This window comes from Gossypium hirsutum, chromosome D07 (genome assembly GCF_007990345.1).
Source record: "Gossypium hirsutum isolate 1008001.06 chromosome D07, Gossypium_hirsutum_v2.1, whole genome shotgun sequence".
Lineage (NCBI taxonomy): Eukaryota > Viridiplantae > Streptophyta > Magnoliopsida > Malvales > Malvaceae > Gossypium > Gossypium hirsutum.
Window position 1 is genome coordinate 8076693 of NC_053443.1, and position 16527 is coordinate 8093219.

At 33.4% G+C, this 16527-nt stretch overlaps 1 long non-coding RNA gene across 4 annotated transcripts; it reads right to left on the reverse strand.

The window, feature by feature from the left end:
• Positions 1–12554: 12554 nt before the first annotated feature.
• LOC107953511 (uncharacterized) lies at positions 12555–15124 on the reverse strand. 4 transcript variants are annotated; one of them, XR_001699240.2, is made up of 5 exons: positions 14621–15116; positions 14353–14447; positions 14182–14254; positions 13601–13926; positions 12555–13496 (listed from the first exon to the last, which is right to left on the reverse strand). It is a non-coding gene; the product is annotated as an uncharacterized lncRNA (long non-coding RNA). The 4 variants fall into 4 exon arrangements; XR_005916048.1 differs by having other exon boundaries at positions 13601–14254; positions 14353–14503; positions 14621–15124; XR_001699239.2 differs by having other exon boundaries at positions 13601–14254; positions 14621–15119.
• Positions 15125–16527: the final 1403 nt, after the last annotated feature.

Below are 16527 nucleotides of genomic sequence, written 5' to 3' on the forward strand. Positions count from 1 at the left end.
GCCCCAAAAACAAAATTCAAACAGATTTCATATTAAAAGTAAGTATTGTTTGAAAAAGCCTGACACTCACTGAAACCTGTCTGACTCACTCATAAAATTCCAACAATGCACGGAGCTGGAGCTGTTTGTCTGTAGCAAGGCTCTGTAAGTCTGTTTCCATAGGTGCAACGTAATATGAGCTGCTTATTTACCTTTTATCTCTTAATTATGGATTGAGAATTTTGTCTTTGTTTATGGAAATACAGCACGTTTGATAGTAATATAATAGAGTTGAGTTCAACTTGCTTAATTTTGGTTAAGGCTGTACCTACTGTCATTTACTTTAAACACCTTTTTATTTAAGGAACAAATTTAATTAATAAATCAAATATTATAATAAATTTTTTTAAATTATAATTAAAATGTTTTTACTATATTTTATTTATAATATAATTTTACTTTATCTAATTAATGTAAAATAATATTATTTAAATTTTTGATTGAATGAGTGTTACTATCAATCAAGCACAAACTCAGTTATAAAAATGGTTAAAATGTCCTTATGGGATATTTTTTACATTTTCTTCATTCAAAGAAATCATCTTTTACTAGAATTTTGGGAGATTTAAGGTTTATCAGATTTTTTGTTTTCATTGGTAGGGTGTTTTTCAGATGTTCGAGTAAAGAAAACATCTTTTCTAGATGTTCATCGTTTATCAAAGATTTCTTTTTAGGTTTCGTTGATGGGGTATTTTTAGTATGTTGATATTCACCAATTTATTAACTTTGCATATGCCAAGGCTGTAATTTTAAAATTGTATGTTGCCCATAGCTATTTCTTCAATTGAGTAACATGTTTAATACTACTTAATTATTTTGTTGTAGTATAATCAATATTTTTTAAATCGAAATTTTCAGTTTAAATCAATGTGCTTAGATGCTACTATTACTATGTTTAACTAGTAATGATTAAAATAAATATATGTCTTTCCCTTTTTATCATCTCAGTTCTCTCTTTCTAACTCATTTTATTTAGATTTAATGGTTAAAAAGTGTAAAATTATTAAGTGGATCCCTCCCCATCAAAATATATGAGTGCTCTCCCCTTGCCTTCGATGCTTAGGTGTTTCACACTTAAACCTAAGCAAGGTTCCAGAGCTGGTAATAAGAGAAATTAAAGATTATTTGTCTTATTTCATGGTTCGGGTTTTTTTTTAATTTGGATAATGTTTTAATTTCTTTTAACTGTATTGTCTTAAGATTGAGTTTCTCTTATTTTTTGTCGATTTTCCATCATCGATATGGCAAGTTTCATTGCAACCGTCACTAGAATCTGACCTTCAATCCATCATTTTCTTGGAATTGTTTTTTTAAGCCTTTTTTTTTATAAATTTTAAATATTTTTATTATTCTTTATAAATTATTAGAAATAATTAGATTTTTTATATTTTTACAATATTTATCATTTTTATATATTTTTTAATATTTAACAATATTTTTGTTTTTTGCATTTAAATTTCACAAACATTGTTAATCTTAGTCTGCCAAATGGCACGTTTTGTCTGCTAAATAGCTCGTTTTGTTTTAGGACTCTTTAGGATTATTTTTGCCTAGGTTTTCACGTTTTGCTTGGTGTTTTGTTCGTCTTTTCCTTGCTTTGATTTTCAGTTGGATGTGTTGACTGGTTCTCATGGAAAATGAAATGGCGGATCTGCGTATTGGGAAAGATGATGATGAGGTCTTGCGGGTTGAGGGGGTTTTGGAGAATCAAGAGAGTTTGTCTTATCTTTGTTTGGTAGGTTGTTATATTACGGCGAGTGTTGTGCATTTTCCGACCCTGCGTAACACTTTAGTGAATCTCTGGCATCCATTGGGGTATTCAGATATTAAATTTGGGGGAGAAAAGGTTTCTATTTCATTTTTTCCACAAGGTTGACATTGAGAAAGTTTTGAAGGGTGCTTCTTGGATTTTCAATAATCATTTACTAGTGTTTCATCATTTGAAAGAGAATGAAGACTCAATGAATATGGCACTGATTTATACGTACTTTTGGGTTCAAATCCATGGTTTGCCTTCGGGTTTTTGTTGCTAGACAATTGGGGAATTTTATTGGGTTTTTTTAGGAGTATGACTCAAAGCATTCCAGTGAGGGTTTTACTTAATTTATGTGGGTGAGGTTGCAATTGGATATTAAATCTCTATTGAAACGTAGAAAGAAGATCCAAGTTTCCTCCCAAAATCACATATATGTGAAGTTTAAATATGAAAAACTCACACTTTTTTGTTTTCTATGTGGATGTTTGGGTCATAGTGATAGTTTCTGCCCAGCCAGACTTAGAAAATATGTTGATGAATCGGATATGGGCTGGGACATTTCGTTACGAGCGCCGATACGAAGAGTTATTACAATAGATAACATTTGGCTACGAAAAGGGGGTAAGGGGTTTTTCGAGAGAGAATTTGATTAATTGGTCAATAGGGAGAAATGCTATTAATTTCTCAGGATCAAGTAGTTGGTAGAGGATTAATTCGATTCTGGGAATAAATCTAAAGGGTGCCTCTTCGGGTGATAAAGAGAGACAGAAGGGCTTTGTTACTAGTACGGGGCAGGATCCTATGATTCATGATTTAGAGGATCCCTGATTGAAGGTTCTGAGGGGAAGAAAAGACAAAGAACTATAGATTTCTTTGGTATAGTTTATAAGTTTACGAATTCTAGGGAGAAAATGGATGAGCTTCTTTTGGCTTGTCAAAATAATTCATCGGTGTCCGCCAAGAGGCTAGTCGGTCGGCAACAATGAAGATCATGAGTTGGAATGTTTGTGGGTTGGGGAGCTCACGAGCTATGAGGAGGCTTTAGCACATGCTGAAACTTTATAATCCTCAAATCATCTTCTTTATAGAGACAAAGCTTGATTCAAATAAAATGAAAAGGGTACGTAGGAAGGGTGCTTTTGTTCATGGTATTGAGGTGAGGGCAGATGAAACCAGGGGAGGGCTTAGTTTGGGCTAGAAAATAGAGGTATCGGTAAAGTTAAGGAGTTCTTCGAGAAATCATATTGATGTTGAGATCGGGGGGATATGGATAGTGAAAAATAGAGATTGACGGGGTTTTATGGCTCGCCTGATATGCATTATTGGTCTGTGACATTGGATCTTTTACGTTTCTTAAAACAGGATCAACATTTGCCTTGGTTAGTATAGGACTTTAATGAGATACTCTACTATTTTGAGAAGAAATGGGGGTATTTCGAGGGATAAGTGAAGTATGGAAGAATTTCATAATGTGTTGGTGGTTGCCAATTGGAGGATTTGGGTTATGTGGGGCATTGGTTCACTTGGGAGAGGGGAAATTTTGCCAAAAGAGATTGGACCGGGGGTTACTAATGTTGTGTGCTAGGAGAGGTTCTCTACTTTTTCATTGAGGCATCTATCTAATTCATTCTCTAATCATTGTCCGCTGTTGGTAGATACTCTGCAGGAGGTTGCACGTCAAAGAGTTGGGGGATTCTATTTTGAAGCTTGTTGGACGTTGGAGGAGTTGTGTGAAGTTGAGATTCAGTGTTTGTGGATAAATAGTGTAGGAAGTATTCCTTGACGGTTATTGATGATGTGTTCGGGACTCAATCATTGGGAAAATCGTTTGAAATTGAAAAAGGGAGCGCTTTAGGAAGTTATGTAATCGACTGAGTGCTCTTAATGAAGGGGATAGGGATGAAGAGAATCTTTCTAATCTATTAGGAACAAAGCTAGAAATGAACCTTGAAATTGATAAGGACAAGCTATACTATGAACAACGAGCTCATGCAAATTGGTTAAAGTTGGGAGATCGTAATACAGGGTTTTCCATCACTTTGTGTTGCAAAGATGGAAACTTAACAAGGTTAAGGGGTTAATGGGAGGAGATGGTCAACTTGTTACAAAGGAGGTGGTTTTTTCAACATTGCAAATGATTATTTCATGCATTTATTTACATTACGAGAAGAGAAGAATTCTGATAATGTAACATCTTGATTTTGGGTCTAGTCGAAATAGTGGTTTTGGGACCACAAATCCGATGAGAAAAAAATATTTTATTATATTTTTATGGTTTACGATTTCACAAAATGATTTCGTGAAATTTTCGTTCAAAAATTTTGACGTTTGGGCACTCAATTTAGTCAAAAGGACTAAATTGTAAAAAGTGCAAAAGTTGAGTTCTACATGTTAGAGGTGTCTAATTGTTATGAAATTTTAAATTGGAGGTCCTTATATGGTAATTAGACCATTGGTTAATTTAGTAGACAAAAATGGACATGGTTAGGCATGTTTCCAAAGTTTTTCATTAAGGGCATTTTGGTCATTTAGTTATTAAAATGAATTAAAAACAAAATTAAAAGCCAATTTTTGTCCATCTTGAACCCCATGGCCGAATTTCACAAGGGTAAACCATGGCTAGGGTTTTTTAAGCTTCTAAGCTCGATTATCACGAAGAACGAAATCTAGAGCTAGACCGGGGAAAGAAAAAGATTGAAGACTAAAGTGTTAGATTTGATCACATTTTTGTACTGAGGTAAGTTTACCGTAAATAAATGCAATATTTTGATAATTATTATTAATGCTGTTATTTTTCAACAATTATGTATTTATTTCATGAAAATATCTAATGTTAACTCAAGTATGAAATGACAGAGAATCAGTGTTAAAAGGCCCCGTTGAAATATGAGGAATGTATCGGATACAAATGTCATGACATTAAGAGGATGAGATCCCATGTAAGATCATGTCTGGGACATGGCATTGGCATCATTGAGATTATGAGAGGTCCCATGTAAGACCAGGTCTGAGACATGGCATTGGCACCGAGATGAGAGGTCCCATATAAGACCATGTCTGGGATATGGCGTTGGCATCGAGATGAGAGGTCCCCCGTAAGACCATTTCTGGGACATGGCATGGGCACCTATATGAGAACTCCCATGTAAGACCATATCTGGGATATGGCATTGGCAGTACAAGAAACATCCCATGTAAGACAATGTCTGGGACATAGCTTTGGCATGTTATATTCAGACAGGAGACCCGAGTATCCTTAGTATTCCAAGTGATTCAACGGGCTAGTAAATAGACGATGTTACATGAAAGTTCAGGTAAAAGTCTAATAGACAAGTTCAGGTGAGTTAATAAGATTAAGAGTATCTCAGTTATCAGTTGAGAAAAGAAATTTCAGCAATGAAGGTGTAAGTTAAGCAAGCAAGTAAGTAAACGAGTAAGAGAGTAAGTAAAGAAGAAAGTAAAGATCTTAATGCTTAATGAAAATTTATGAATATAATTGTTTATGATAAATGTTGTTATTTATTTACTTGTAAACTTACTAAGCTTTATGCTTACTTCTTTTATTTCTTTTTCTTTTATATATTATTATCAAGAATAGTCGGGATCTTGAAGACGTCGGATAGCGTTCACACTATCAACCACCACAACTCGGTATTTTAAGACAATAAATGTTTTGAGTTATGGCATGTATAAGGACTTGGTCATTTCGATTGTATGTTTTTAAGATATGACCAAAAGATGACGTGTAAATATTTGATGATGAATAGTTATTAAAATGACTAAGTATGAAGGTGTTTGTTGTTATAAAAGTCTTGGTGCTAAATTATGCATAGAAATCATGGAAAAGTAAAAATTGGTAGTAAATCAGTTTTGAGACAGCAGTATTGATGTGATTTTGAAAAATCACCAAGGATAGTAGAAAATGAATTAGAGGGTGGATGAGATATAGAATTAAAGCTTATTGAGTCTATTTTCATAGAAAAATAACGGTGTAGACAAAGGAATTATGTATTCTGAGATATTTGCATTTTAGTTAGAAAAGATCAAAGTGGTTTTCGGAATCCCCTGTTCTGACTTTGGAAAATCATTAAAACTTGTACAAAAATAGTTATGAGTTGTAATTTATATGTATAGATTCCTTATTAAGTCTATTTTCTGTAGAAACAAGTGAGAACACTATATAAAGTCTGTACAATGAGATAATTGAATTTTAGTGACGAGAGGTCAGGACAGTCGATCAGTGAAATAGGGGAGACTTTAACTAATAAACTGTACTAATTAGCTGAACCAAAAATTCTGAAAAATTTATGGTAAAAGATATATGAGTCTAGTTTCAGGGAAGAGTTACAGATCTAAATTTTGAGTTTCGTAGCTAGAGTTATAATTAATTTAGTAACTGCTGCGCAGGTGGATAGCCTTATTATGAACAGTGAAATAACTTTTAAAAGTAAATTTTTATGCCCCGAACTTTTAAGTTAAGTCAAGTAACGCCTCATGCTTAACTCCGAAAACGGTACCGGGTAAGAAGTGTTACAGATAATATTTTATAATGGGTGGATCCTTGAATTACTGAGGAGATGAATGTGTGTTTGAATGCTAGATATGAGAGGGAGGAAATTCTTACTGCGTTAAAATCTATGGGACCAACGAAAGTAGCCAGGTTGGATGGTCTTCCTGCTTTGTTTTATTAAAATTATTGGCATATAATGGGGCAAGAGGTTGGTGATTATTGTCTTGATGTGCTAAATGATGGTAAGTCCATTGCCAACATAAATAAAACAACTATTATTCTTATTCTGAAAACCAGCGACCCTATGTGTATACAACAGTTTCGCTTATCAATTTATGTTTTGTTTTGTATAAGATTATTTTGAAAATAGTGGTGAATAGGTTCTAGAATGTGTTGCATTTCTGTGTAGATGAGGCGCAGAGTGCTTTTATAGGTTAGTAATGGATAATATTAAACTTTCTTACGAAATTTTTAATGTATATAAACGTAAGGGGTTCGATAAGAAAGGTCATTTTGCTCTTAAACTGGATATGGGCTAAACGTATAACAAGGTGGAGTGGGAATTTTTAGCGAAAATGATGTTGTAAATGGGTTTCTTGAGAAGTTGGGTTGACTTTATAGTTCATTGTATTAGTATTATTTCTTATTCTATGACCTTTGTTGACACCATTTTTTGGATGGAAAACGGGGTCGACTTGGGTTTTGAAAAATGAAACGGGAGTCGCCACCAATCCTTTTTATGATGTGTGATTGGGTCACCTTAAAAATTGGTTGTTTTTAATAAACGGTTTGATTTTATTAAAACAACAAGTTTGGTCCACGAAATTCAGAAAAACGGGTTCGGAAGTCGGTTACGCACAAGGAAGGATTAGCACCCTCGATACGCCCAAAATTGGTACCTAGTTGATTACTTAATGTCTTGATGTCGAGAATCGAGAACTTGAAAAAATTAAAAATACGATCCTTGTATTAAATAAAAATTTGGGAAAAGAAGTATATTTCACGTTAATCGAGAAAGAGAAACATATCCAGTAAGTTAAGATACAATGTCTCGAATTCTCGAAACGTGAATGAATATTGAAAATTTGCTTGTTTAAAAAGTATTTAGCTATCTCGGATTTAAAAAAAGGATCACGACCAGTAAGTTAGGACGCGATCTTTTTTAATTCCCGATATCGTTTAAAACTTGAGTTTGAAAAGTCTCGTGTAATAAAGTTTGAAAGAATATTCAATTGTTTAAATCAAATGAAGAAATCGCAACCCAATACGTTAGGGTACAATTTCTCAAAATATTAAACATTGAATATTGCATTTATTTCGAAAAATCCTCGTTTCGAGAAAACAACGTGTCATATCCAATGCATTAGGACACAACATATTGAATTCTCGATAACGAGCTTTTTATCATTTTTAAAAGAGTAATCTCGATTATTTAGGTCCAACGAAGAAAATCAGAACCCAATACGTTAGGGCTCGGTTCTTTCGAAGATCTCAAATACCGAGTATTACTCATATTTTTAAAATTTCTTTTTGAAATCTAAATAAAAATGGGTGTAATAGAATAACAATGATAATGATGTAAGTAAACTAATACAATAAAAAACAAAAGATAAATAAACAAAATCACATATATATATATATAAATAAAATCAATCACGTATGCACCATAACAAGAAATAAACAAATAAAAATTCTAAAGCATAACAAATAATAATAACGGATATGTAAATAAATAAATAAATGAAGAAAATAAATAAAAGATATACATATAAGGATTATAAAATATAAAAATATAAAATTTAGGTATGTACGTTATAAAAACATGTGTATGTACATAAATTTATAAAAATATGAAAAAAATGTATATTTGTATATGTATGTGTATTTACAAAGGTTAAAATATGTACATATATATTATAAGAAAGGTATACATAAATATTGAAAAATATAGGAATATATGCATATAGATGAAAATATATATACATATGTGGAAAATAAAATAAAATGAAATGACATAATATATATATAAACAACATACGTATTTTAATATATATAAAAACATATATATATGCATATAAAATTGAGTAGGTATATTAAATAAGTTAATATATATACACGTATATGTATATAAAAACAATTGTATAATAATATATTAAAACAAATATATTTAAAAATTTCATAAGTGAATATAAGAAAACATAATACTAACAATAGTATTAATAAATATAATAATAATAGTAAAGATAATAATGATAATAATAATAATAACTAAATAATAATAAAAAAAATTGCTAAAATATGGTCTGAATCGAAATAAAAACGAAAGTATTGGGCTAAATCGAAATAAGAAAAGGCAAAAGGGACTAAATCGCGTAGCGCGCTGAAAGAAGGGGAACCAAAATGGTAAATACCCCAAAGAACCAAAACGCTGCGCTTAGATGAGGACTAAAATGAATCAAAAATAAAACTTTATGGCCAAATTGAAAATATGCGAAAAACTTCCATGAAAGCGCTACAAAATCAAAGGGACTATTTGCGCAAATATTCCAACTGAAGAAAACGCGCGGATCCTCCCCCTGGGTCGAGTCACCGCGCGGGTCAGAGACCAAAACGACGCCATTTTGGTCTCTGAACCCTAAATTCAAAACGACGTCGTTTTACAGGGTATTTAATCCCATTTTTTTGCTTCACAAAAACACTTCAGCCGTTTTTTTAAAAAAAACTAAAAGGGAAACCCCTTTTCTCTCAAAGAAGTCCGGCCATGTGGGGTTCCTGATGCGCCGCCGCTCGGCTCACCGCACCGCCACTGCTCCGACGGCCGACGAAGCGCCAAATCGGCGCGGCAAACCCCGTCCCGGTGAGCACCTCTCCTTTTTTTATTTATTATATTGTATATACGCAAATAAATAAACAAAAAAATGATAAAATAAAATAGGAAAAGGGTTAAACTATCAAGAGAAAACCGAATACAAAAACACTAGAAATCACCTTTAAAACTTAATTTTTATTTCTTTGCTAATCTCTTTTTTGATACATCAGATTGCTAACCAAAGAAGAAGAAACAATTACATTTTTTGATGGCTTTTATAGCCGATTTCTGCTACTGCTTGTGCTTGTTTTTTCTTTGTTCCTTCTTTGTAGGTGACGGCGCAAGTGGCATAAGAGCGGTGACGGTGACTAATGTGCGGCGGTGGCAGTGGCTAGGGGTAGGGTGCGGCACCAGATTACCAAGAGTCAAAGCATGCGGCGCTAGAGGCGGCGCCTAGGGTTTCAGACTGAAAACCCTAGGCAGATATTTTTTAGAGAAATTGGGCCTGGGCTAATGGGCCCCGGGTTTGGGTTAGGTGTTGTATTGGGTTTGGTTAGGCAGAATATTGGGTTGAAGGTTACTGGGTTAGGTCTAGGTGGGTTGGTATTTGGGTTGTTTTGTAATGGGCTTTGGGGTTTGTTTGGGTTAAGGTTTTGTTGGGTCTGGTTTGATTTTGTGAGGCCCGGGCTAAACTTGGGCTGTACAACCTTGAATGGTTAAATGAGAATGTTGATTTCTCTTGAAAATGGTCTTAGGTAGGGAAATCAGCTTAGTCCTTATTTGTTTCTAATTTGTAATAAGGGATTGTCTTCCTTTATACGTATGACACTTAGAGAGAATATGGTGAAAGGGGCTAAGATTTGTTGGAGGCTCCAAAAGTATCCCATTTATTGTTTATTGATGATTATGTCCCGTTTGGGGAAGCAACTGTGACTGGTGCAATGTGTCTGTAATAGCCCGGTTTTTCAGTGATATTGAAAATAGTAGTTCGAGGCCAGCAAATTCAGCGAGTAAGCTTGTAAATGTTTACGAATCAAATATGGTTTTAAAAAAGTTTTTGAATTGGTAATTTGTGTTTTATAATGATTTATTATGTCAAGTGGTTTTAAAAAGTGAGATATCGGGACCTTATTTTTATAAATCGAGCCGTAAATATTTTTATAAATATTTATGGAGTGTTACTAATGTAGTATTAAAGTTTCGTTGAAAAATTTTAACGTTTCGATAGTTAATTAATTAAAAAAGACTAAATTGAAAATTTTACAAAACTTACTAATTATAATAATTAAGTAATCAAATGGCTTGATTAATAAAAGAGGAATGACTTAAGTAATAAATAAACCTAAATTAATAGATGATGCGGCATATGATGAGAAAATAATAAAATAAAATGATTCAATGGCAAAATGGTAATTTTGATGAAATTAAAAATAAAACAAATTGAATTTAAAGGTTTCCTAAACATTTCTTCTTCAATTTTCAGCCAAAACAGCCATATGAGAGAGAGCTTAAGCTGGTTTTTTATATTTTTACTTCATGTGAGTTTAATTCTTACCTGTTTCTTGTAATTTTTATATTTTTGAGATTGTTACAATTAGGTCCAACTAAATCATACCTTTTTTTATTTTATTAAAAATTTTAGAAGTTTCCATTGATAAATATTAGATGTTTTTGATGAATAACATGAATTTAGAGCTTTGATCATGTTGTATGATGATTTTATAAAGTGATTTTGTTAAATATTAATTTTAGGATTAAATTTTGAAAAGGTTAAAATATTAGGGTTTGATAGTAAATTTTAGATTTATTAGGGGCTTTATGAAACCTAAATATTTGGATAGATTATTGATTAATAAAATTAGTTAATTTGATAGATTAACTAATTAATGGATTAAATTGCAAAAATTGTAAAAGTTTGAGGTAATTATGTAAATTTAAAAAATAAAAGAGTATTAATTGTAAAATGAATTGTAAATGAAATATATGCTAATAAATAAATAATTTTATATTTTAAATCAAGATCCCGTAGATACTTGTGAAAAAGAAAAAATAGTGGAATAGTCACTGAACTTCTACAATTACTACAATTCAATCTAGGTAAGTTCGTATGGTTAAAATTTAATATTTCTATAAATTTAATGAATGGTGTTATGCATTTATTCTATTGTTAAAAAAATGAATTATTGTTGAAATTATAATATTAAATTGGATATTCGGTTTGAATGAAACGTGAGATTTTAGTACATTCGTATTTTGGTGTATGATGGTATTGGAAGGAGACAACGACATTTTTCACAAGTAAGTCGAGGTTCAGCATTTGTTGCGAACTATTCTGTTTTACTTCCTGTTCAGCTCTTACGAGTTTCTATTTAGCTTTCGAGCTTTTGTTGGCGTATTCAGGAGGACTAGATCTTATGAGCTTCTGTTGACGATGTATTATTATCTGTAAGCCATTCTTCAAATGAAAAGATTTCGGTAAAGTAATTTATTTAATGAATTTGAAAGACATGTTATTTATTTTTGTATTGATTTGAATACGAATGTATTTTTCAATTGAAGTTGTGAATGACAAGGAATTGACATGAATGATTTTATCTATTTGACTTGTTATAGTAGGTTTGGTAAGATATTTTTTAACCCATCGAATTTACTAAGCTTCATTAAGCTTATTTATATAGTTTAATGTCTTTGTAGATTTTCGGAAGGTTGGACGATCGAATCAACACTCAAGTCACACTATCCAGCTTATCTCGATAGTTTTTGAAACGTTAAATACAATTTATATGGCATGTATAGGCTTTTTGTATGGTCTTAATCAAAGTTTAGCTTATGTAAATATTAAGAATAATATTTTGTTTATATAACCAACATACATATTATTGGTATGAAATTAAGGTATGATTGTAATATTAGTATAGTATATGTATGTATATAATTGAGTTAAATTGAACTTTAGTAACTTGGTTAGGTAAATTACTTAGGTAAGTTTAGATATTTGGTGGACAAATTTTTAAGTTATCATTTGAGGTACCTAAGGGTATATTGGTTGTATGTAGTCATAATAAATGTTTAAGACTTGATTTTAGCTTGTATTGAATGCCTTGTTATGGCTAGATTGATGTTAATTTGGGTGAGAAATGTAACTTAGAAAATGATCTATTTTTGTCCACACGGGTAGAGACACAAGCGTGTGTCTTAGCCGTATATGACACACGACTAAGTGATACGACCGTGTGTCCCCTGTATCTTCTTAAGAAATGCAAGCTAGTATGCTAACACGGCTTAGCACAAGGGCGCGTGACTTAGCCGTGTGACCTAAGTCAGAGAGTTACATGGGTACGAACACGAGCTAGACACGACCGTGTGTCCATATTTCGAATGCCCACACAACCTGAGACATGGGCATGTCTCCTAACCGTATGAGTCACACGGCCTGGCCACACGACCGTGTGACCCCTGCAGTATTGAAAATTTTAAATATTTCTAAAATTCTCTGAGTTTCTGATTTAGTCTCGACTTATTTCTAATATGTATTTCAAGTCTTAAGGGCTCGTTTAAGGGATGGTATATATGATTTTGATTGATTTTATTATGAGTATTAATATGTAATGAAACATTTAAAATTTTTGTCTGATTGATCCGTAAACCCCAATAATGCTTTGTAACCCTATTCCAGTGACGAATACAGATTAAAAATGTTACAATATCTGAATTAAATTTTGGTTGAGTATGAGAATTCATTGGGTCAATGTGTTAATTTCAACAAATATGTTGTTACTTTAACACTAATGTGGATGACCAGAACAGTGAGGCTATAGTTGTGTGTTTAAGGGTCTGTTCTTTTACTGATCCAGAGCATTATTTGGGTTTACCCAACATGGTGGTAGAAATAAAAAATGGGCTTTTCAGGTATTAAAGGACCGTTTAAGAAGTCGTATTGTTAGTTTGTTGCAAGCTATTCCTACCTTTGCTATGTCATGTTTCTTATTATTGACACCATTTTGTTTGGAGTTAGAACAGATTATTAGTCAATTTTGGTGGCAAAAACATGGGGAAAAAGAGGTATCCATTGGTGCGAGTGGTTAAAAATGTGTCAACTAAAAGAGGACGTGGGTTAGGCTTTCGTAATTTGGCAAAATTTAATATTGCCTTACTTGCAAAACATGGATGGCGTTTGATTAAGATTTCGAATTCCCTTTTAACGAGGTCACTCAAAGCAAAATAATATCCGTCAATGAATTTTTGAATGCTAATTTGGTGCTTACCCTTCATATACCTGCAAAAGCATTTGGGCTGCGCGAGGATTGCTCAATTTAGGTTTGTGCTGGCGTGTGGGGTCGGGCACAAATATAAGGATTTGGGAAGATATGTGGGTCCCTAGCCTGCCAGAAAAGGGAATACCAGTTCCAGAAAGTAATACGTTAGTAAGGCTAGTATCGAATTTGATTAATCCTCAAACGAGGCAGTGGATTGAACAGAAACTCACCTCGCATTTGACTGATGAGGTTGCGAAGAGAGATATATTCCTCTTGCTAGGAATCTACTGGACGATATGGTGGTTTGGGGGTGATGAACCATCGGGTGAATTTGCAGTGCAGAGTGCTTACAAGATCCTCCTTCACGAGGATATTTCACCTGAGGTGCTTGGTACTTAATTTACCAGAGAAAATAAAGATTACAGTTGGTGCATCTTTAAAAATTACATTTCTAGATATCATAGTTTGTACAATAAGAGGCTGAGGAATTCAACTATGTCTCCAAAATGTACAGGTGGCGCAGAGACTGTTGAACATATATTTAGAGATTGTTCTTCTGTAGAGGAAATATGGAGAATTTTAGATTTGAGATGGCCTGAAAACATAGCTAATGCATCTTTACAAGAATGATTTACTTATATTTTTTCCATGGTCCCAAGTACTACATGCAGAATTGTGGTTTGTACCCTCTGGTTTATTTGGTCTGCGAGGAATAGGCTGATCCATGACAAGGTGATTCTTCTACCACAGGATGTATTTAAAAAAGGTTGAGAATGATATAATGAAAATGACGCAATGCAGAATAAGTTACCTGTCGGAAGGATAGAGTATGAGAGGTGGAGGCCCCCGGATTCTCCTTTTCTTAAAATAAATTATGATGTTGCCTTCAATGGAAAAGAAATGAGGTCATGTACAGGGATTGTTGTCAGAAATGGAGGGGGTCAAGTGGTGGGTTCGAGAGAAATTGTTAATTGCCACATACCTACGGGGTTTGCAACGGATGCCCTCGTTTGTCTTCAAGCGATGAGCTTGGGGGTTGATTTAGGATTTCGAGAGGTGATTCTGGAAGGTAATGCGCTGTCGATGATTAAAAAAATGAGATCATGCATAAATGATGCTTCGGTTATAGGGGCCTAAGATTAAAGTAGAGATGTTTAGCAGGTGTTCATATAGACATGTTTCCAGATATGCAAATACAGTTGCTCGTATATTAGCAAAAAGAGGGGTTGATGAGGAGTGGGAGTGCTTACTTGGTGGGGAATGTGCCTGATTTTGTTAGGGCCGTGGTGGAGACATGGTCGGCACGGGGGAGTTGGGAGGAGAAATGGTGAATGTAGCACCTAAAAGTTCTGATCGAAGGTGTTAAGCTAAGTCCCTTGAGTGGGATCTTGAAGAATTTGGAGGGTCGGAAGGGATAGGGATCGTATTTAGGCGTCGGTTGAATGATGGTGTCGTCGTGGTGGAGGAGCAGGGATGGGGAATGAGGTTGAGTGGGATTGGTGAAAGGGTAGGTTTCTTGGGGGAAGGTCGTGCTATTGGTTTGGAGATTCAGATGTTTTTGGGTTGCTGGACTTGGGATAATGGGAGGGGAACGACGTAAGGTTTTGCTGAAGAGGATAGTGTTCCATGTTCTGCTAAGATGGTCATGGAATTGGGAAGATAAGATGGCTTTGGGAATTTGAAAAGGTCTCAGTTCATTGAATGGCGGCCAACTCATTGATGAGTTACTTTGTTTTATTTGTTTTGTTTCCTTTGTTGCTTTAGTTAGTAGGCTGTTTTGTGTTTTATTGTTTTATTAATAAAAAATAACCCACTTTCCCTTAAAAAAATAATATTTATGTTTTTCTTTATAATTTTTTAATCATTTTAATGTAAAAGTATTATATTAATCCTGAAGCTGTCACGTGTCACTATTTTATTGGTCTACCAATTTATTTTAACGGTCAACATGGTCAATAATGAAAACTGTTAACGGATAAGCTTAATTGATTATTTTAATTAACAGCAGGAGCTTAATTGAGTGCGAATTTAACACCTTATACTCGATCCGGTCGGCCGACCTTAGCTATAAGGTATTATAATGGTAAAACATTAACATTGTTCACTACCTAGTCATAGATAACCAAATAATTCATTTCATAATTGAATTACAACCATTTCCATGTTATTCAATTATATTCAGACTTGAATCGAGCATGCGAAGCATTTAAAACAAATCAGGAATAGTTCTGGACTAAACTGAAGTTTTTACAAAAATTCAGATAAAAAGTGAAAATATGGGTCACACGGCTGTGTGACCAGGCTGTGCGATAGAGCTCAGCTCGTGTGGCTCAAGGACATGACCGTGCGGTCAAATCGTGTATCAAACTATGCCCGTGTAATTCAGGGACACACGACCGTGACGCCAGGCCGTGTAACTCACTATGACTGTGTGGACAAACTTGCACAAAAAACCAATAGGCCACATTGCCATGTCATGCAACCATGTGTGGCATAGGATCGTGTGGTATACAGGGGTTTAATTGATTTTTTTATATTTTATTAAGGGTTTTTTTTATATATAAGCTTTTTTTAATATACTTTTAATATTTTATATTTAATTTTAAGTTTTTTAAATTTGTTTAGAATATTATTAAGAAAAATTTAAAAAAATTAAATTATATTTTAACTATAGTTTAGATACCAAATTAGTAATTAACCATTCAAGTTAACGTTGTTGAACGTCAAAGGAATTTATGTTTTTGAATGAATATTCTAACAGGAAATTGAAAAAATAAAAGCCACAATTATTTCTTTTAAATTCCTCCATTTATTTGACGTATAAAATTCATGTCATTTATGCTTTTTCTATTTCTAAGACTTAGACACGTGTCACTAACACAGTCTGGCCATGTCATAATTCTGTAACGAAATGGACAACTTTGGGAGATGGCGAAATAGTATAGGTGCCAAATTGATAAAAAAATCTTGAGATATCATATTGTTGGATGAGGTATAGCTCAGGGGCCAAATTAATATTTAATCCAAAAAATAATTATTTGGGCCTGAAGGAAGGATAGGCGTAAATATGAAAATGCCCGGCCATTGAAAAAGTTTAAGCCCAACCCAAGCTTCAGTAAGATAAGGAGAAAACCGTAATTTTGACAGTAAAAATAAT